Source organism: Acipenser ruthenus, chromosome 7 (assembly GCF_902713425.1).
Source record: "Acipenser ruthenus chromosome 7, fAciRut3.2 maternal haplotype, whole genome shotgun sequence".
Taxonomy (NCBI): Eukaryota; Metazoa; Chordata; class Actinopteri; order Acipenseriformes; family Acipenseridae; genus Acipenser; species Acipenser ruthenus.
In genome coordinates, this window is record NC_081195.1 from 30,210,540 (window position 1) to 30,216,539 (window position 6,000).

A 6,000-nucleotide genomic window follows, 5' to 3' on the forward strand; every position below is an offset into this window, starting at 1 on the left:
CAGCAACAAGAAGAAATGAAAACCATGTTCAGAGAAAGAAACTGGGATACACAGATCATCACCAAAAAAAATGATGGCAACGTACTACACTCAGAGAAAAGACATCATACGAGGTATGGAAACTGAAAAAATAAGGAGGGAGTGGCCATTTCTGTTTGAAATGCCAGGATTACAAGCACACTTCAGGGCACTTACAGGTGTACAATTAGAAGGGAAATTTTTTGAGACCGTAAAAAACAAATCGCACAGAATTCTGGCCTACATGGACACTCTCAACAATGAGAAACAAAGAAAAACTGCAAGAGTTTTGGCACAGATCGAAGTTGCAAAGGGCGACACAAAGTCTAAATTACCGGAGATGCCAGGGTTGGTTTTGCTGCTGCTTGCTTACTTTGGTGAAGACGACAAGCAAATGTTTTTCCAGGTGGATGACACTTGCTTACCTTCTGAAGTGCCAACATCTGATCTGCCTGCATCACCTTGCATTATTTTCTGTGGTATGTGTTTTGGTAATCCATGCATTTGTTTGACACATGCTGAATAGTTTTGTTTTATTTTATTTACTTTTGGCTGAGGAATAAGGGGACGAAGTATAATCTGAATTTAATCAGCATTTTTAGTATCCCAGAGAAATGACTGAAGAGAAATGCTTTGTGAACAATCTGCTTACATCCAAATTACATTTTAAATAATTGTGTAAGGTTCATGAGCAGTTTTGAGTGTTTTTTAATTTAGTTTCTTCTCGCATACTAAATAACTTAGAGTCCAAAAATCATATCCAGGTTCTTTTAAATACGTAAGTGTTTTGTACACAACTCTCTTGCTAGAATTACCTGGCGCATTATGTAAACTGCTAAGGAATGATTTAATATGAAATTTCAGCAGCCCTAAGGCTTTCTGTAAATTATATGATTAATTGTAGCGGGTTTGAGTGTTTTTATGTACGTATGTTTGAAAATGTTTGTCTTCAGAATGAAAATAATGAAGTCAATTTAACAAACGTCTTGAATTTTATTTTTATATTTTTCCTGCTGCAGGAGATTCCCTTCTGACTGCATCCCGCTTAATGCTGAGCATTGATAAAGTTGTTGTTACAGAACAACAAACTAATTTTGTGGAAGCTTTGCTTATGATGTTTGCATCCTACTACTGCTTGAACATCCATTACCCGTCAGAGTTGGGAGCAACACTTGAATTCCTTCAAAGGTACAGTATATAACACATGGATATGTACCTTGTTTTCGCTTTAACCTGTTTATAGTGGAGCGATTTAAACTTCTCAAACATTTGTGACACCAGTAATGATCAGTCTAATACAATGGTAATTTTCATATTTTGTATTTGAATGTTAAATTACCCACAGTTGACACTTCAAAGAGCATTTTAAGCATGTGTAAAATAAAAAATATATATATAGATTAAGCTATTCATTGTAAATACTATGCCCACGTTTTATCTTTTGTTATGGGTGTTTTAAAAGATAATGAATGTTCCCATATGTTGCTTCAACTATTTAAGGTGTTAATTGTGTGGTGGTGTGTGTGTGTTTTATTATTATTTTTTTTTTTTTACATCTCAACCACTTTACACTTTTGAATTGCAGCGTTCTCTTGTTCTGTTTCCAAGATGTCTTTGCATGGACTTGCATGTATTTCAGAACTCCATTTCCACATCATCCTCCCAATCACTGGTAAATCCATCTCATTCACATTTTTTCTGAAATACATGCAAGGCCATACAAAGCCATCTTGGAAACGAAACAAGAGAATGCTGCAATTTAGAAGTGTAAAAAAGTGTTTGAGATGTTAACATAATACACACACCTTACCTAAACAGCTGTAGCAACACATGGGAACATGTAACACACACACACACACACACAAATAAAATACCCTTTGTTACCCTTTAAGAATATATGAAATATTTGCATTTTTTTCCTTTCTAATAGATGCATCTTCAAAATAAATCCAGACAAAGGGACGAAGGTCGAACGGAAGCCACATAAGAGGCAATATGCTGTGAATCCAAGAGTTCTTTCCCTCATTTCTGCAATTGCTGATTTTGAATGGAGAGAATAAAATGCAATTGTTATGTCAAAAGTAAGTAATCTTGCAGTAAGCTGTAATGCTAGGTATGTCTTATTTATAGATCATATAAGCACTCTGAAAAATGGGCTCCTGAGTGGCATATCTGGTAAAGGCCTCAACCTTGAGTGCAGGATAGGAGAGAGCGAGGTGGTCTCCTGTGCCATTGTCCAACATGGCAGAGAGTTTGCAGTGGGGGTGGCACACAATTGGCAGAGCATCGCTGGGGTAGGGAGGGTTTAGAACATAAGAACATAAGAAAGTTTACAAACGAGAGGAGGCCATTCGGCCCATCTTGCTCGTTTGGTTGTTAGTAGCTTATTGATCCCAGAATCTCATCAAGCAGCTTCTTGAAGGATCCCAGGGTGTCAGCTTCAACAACATTACTGGGGAGTTGGTTCCAGACCCTCACAATTCTCTGTGTAAAAAAGTGCCTCCTATTTTCTGTTCTGAATGCCCCTTTATCTAATCTCCATTTGTGACCCCTGGTCCTTTTTTCTTTTTTCAAGTCAAAGAAGTCCCCCGGGTTGACATTGTCTATACCTTTTAGGATTTTGAATGTTTGAATCAGATCGCCGCGTAGTCTTCTTTGTTCAAGACTGAATAGATTCAATTCTTTTAGCCTGTCTGCATACGACATGCCTTTTAAACCTGGGATAATTCTGGTTGCTCTTCTTTGCACTCTTTCTAGAGCAGCAATATCCTTTTTGTAACGAGGTGACCAGAACTGAACACAATATTCTAGGTGAGGTCTTACTAATGCATTGTAGAGTTTTAACATTACTTCCCTTGATTTAAATTCAACACTTCTCACAATATATCCAAGCATCTTGTTAGCCTTTTTTATAGCTTCCCCACATTGTCTAGATGAAGACATTTCTGAGTCAACATAAACTCCTAGGTCTTTTTCATAGTTCCCTTCTTCAATTTCACTATCTCCCATATGATATTTATAATGCACATTTTTACTGCCCGCATGCAATACTTTACACTTTTCTCTATTAAATTTCATTTGCCATGTGTCTGCCCAATTTTGAATGCTGTCTAGATCATTTTGAATGACCTTTGCTGCTTCAACAGTGTCTGCCACTCCTCCTATTTTTGTGTCGTCTGCAAATTTAACGAGTTTGCTTACTATATCAGAGTCTAAATCATTAATGTAGATTAGGAATATCAGAGGACCTAATACTGATCCCTGTGGTACACCACTCACTCCATTTTGAGGTTTCTCCTCTAATCAGTACTTTCTGTTTTCTACCTGTTAACCACTCCCTAATCCATGTGCATGCATTTCCTTGAATCCCTACTGCGTTCAGTTTGAGAATTAATCTTTTATGCGGGACTTTGTCAAAAGCTTTCTGGAAATCTAAATAAACCATGTCGTATGCTTTGCAGTTATCCATTTTCAATGTTGCATCCTCAAAAAAGTCAAGCAGGTTAGTTAGACATGATCTCCCTTTCCTAAAACCATGCAGGCTGTCTCCCAGGATATTGTTACCATATAAGTAATTTTCCATTTTGGATCTTATTATAGTTTCCATAAGTTTACATATAATAGAAGTCAGGCTTATTGGTCTGTAGTTACCTGGTTCGGTTTTGTCTCCCTTTTTGTGGATCAGCATTACATTTGCAATTTTCCAGTCTGTCGGTACAGCCCCTGTGTCAAGAGACTGTTGCATGATCTTGGTTAACGGTTTGTAAATAACTTCTTTCATTTCTTTGAGTACTATTGGAAGGATCTCATCCGGCCCAGGGGATTTGTTTATTTTAAGAGCTCCTAGTCCCTTTAACACTTCTGCCTCTGTTATGCTAAAGTTATTTAAAACTGGATAGGAACAGGTCGACATGTGGGGCATGTTGTCCTTGTCCTCCTTTGTAAATACCTGTGAAAAGTAATCATTTAATATATTTGCTATTTTTTTTTCTTCATCTATGATTTTGCCATTTGTGTCTCTTAGACATTTAACCTCCTCTTTGAATGTTCTCTTGCTGTTATAATATTGGAAAAACATTTTGGAATTGGTTTTAGCCCCCTTAGCAATATTGATTTCTATCTCTCTCTTGGCCTTTCTAACTTCCTTTTTGACTTGTGTTTGCAGTTCCAAGTACTCTTTCTGTGTGCTTTGTTTTTGGTCCCTTTTAAATGCTCTGTAAAGTGCCTTTTTTCGCTGAATATTTTTTTAAATTGATCTATTAAAGCATTTTGGCCATTTTGTTTTAGATTTAGATTTGTCTACTTTTGGGATGTAATTGTTTTGTGCCTCTAGTACTACATTTTTAAAAAACAGCCACCCTTTTTCTGTGGATGTTTTCTCTATTTTACTCCAATCTACTTCTGTTAGTCTCTGTTTCATACCTTTGTAGTTTGCTTTTCTAAAATTGTAAACCTTAGCTTTAGTCATTACTTTTGGGGTTTTAAAAAATACTTCAAATGAGACCATGTTGTGGTCTGAGTTTGCCAATGGCTCTCTGACCTCTGTTTTAGTTATTCTGTCTTCATTATTTGAAAAGACTAAGTCAAGGCATGCCTCCCCTCTAGTCGGTGCCTTGACAAATTGCGTTAGGAAGCAGTCATTTGTCATTTCCACCATTTCAATTTCGTCCGTCGTGCCCCCCATTGGGTTTTCCCATTTTATACAGGGGAAGTTGAAATCCCCCATTAGTATGGCTTCTCCTTTTCTACACGCATTTCGAATGTCATTGTATAACAGATTATTTTGCTCAGCGTCTGAATTTGGCGGTCTATAGCATGCTCCTATTATTACGCCCTTTGAATTTGTGTCCATTATTCTGACCCATATTGATTCTGCATTGTTTTCTTTGTCCTGATTTAACACCTGGGCTTCAAGGCTATTTCTTATGTATAGCGCTACCCCTCCGCCTCTTCTGTCCTGCCTGTCTTTCCTATACAGTGTGTACCCACTAATATTATATTCGTCTCCATCACTCTCAGACAACCAAGTTTCTGTAACACCTATCACATCGTAGTTACTTGTTAGTGCAGTAGCTTCAAGTTCTAACATTTTGTTTTTGTTTTTGAATCAACTAGGGCTCCCTCAATTCACAGAGCTCGAGCAACTCCTGTAGGTTCAGGGTGTTAGCAGTTTCCAGCTACATTGAATCCTTCGATCAAAGTGTTAGTTGGGCTGTGGCAGCTCTGGGCTTGCGGTGCGAAAAATAGGTATGGCTTTGACGTATGTACCGGGAGGACACATGCTTTGTCTCATCCCTCATGAGTGGCACGGAGTAGTTGAATTGGTAATTCCAAATTAGGGTGAAAAGAGGTAGAACAAAAATTGCCGGTTATTTAGAAAATATATAAATATATATACATTTTTTTTTAATTTATTTTTTTAATCTAAGCCTGTTTCATTTTTTTTTTCTCTTTTATACAGGTTTTCAGTCACCAGCATGTCAACTGCAGCACAAAGCTGCTTCTCCACATTTGACTCCTAGGCCGGGACCTGATCAAAACTTTGACGACCCACCAATCACACTTTACAAAACGGAATGTTATCGCTTTTTGGTTTTATGAGTAGGAGAAATTGGATATTTACAAAAACAACAAAAAGCGATAACATTCTGTTTTGTAAAGTGTGATTGGCGGGTCGTAACAGGTTTGTTTTTTTTTTTGATCAGGTCCCAGCCCTAGCCTGCTCAATCAAAAAACAGCAGTTTGAACACTATTTAAAAACAAAAACATCTGTTGTGCTACTGACTCCACTATTACGGCTGTGAAAGAACCATGGACTTGTTTGTGAGAACTGTCCGAGTCCAACAAGGCCTGGATCAACATTATTGCGGAAAACACTTGGTATCTGTTAATAGTTGATTTGTCTGTAGAAATATGCTAAGAGAAAGTGAGGGCACAGTTCGGTAGCCAGTTTTAGTATATTTAATATGGTTTTATTGTTTT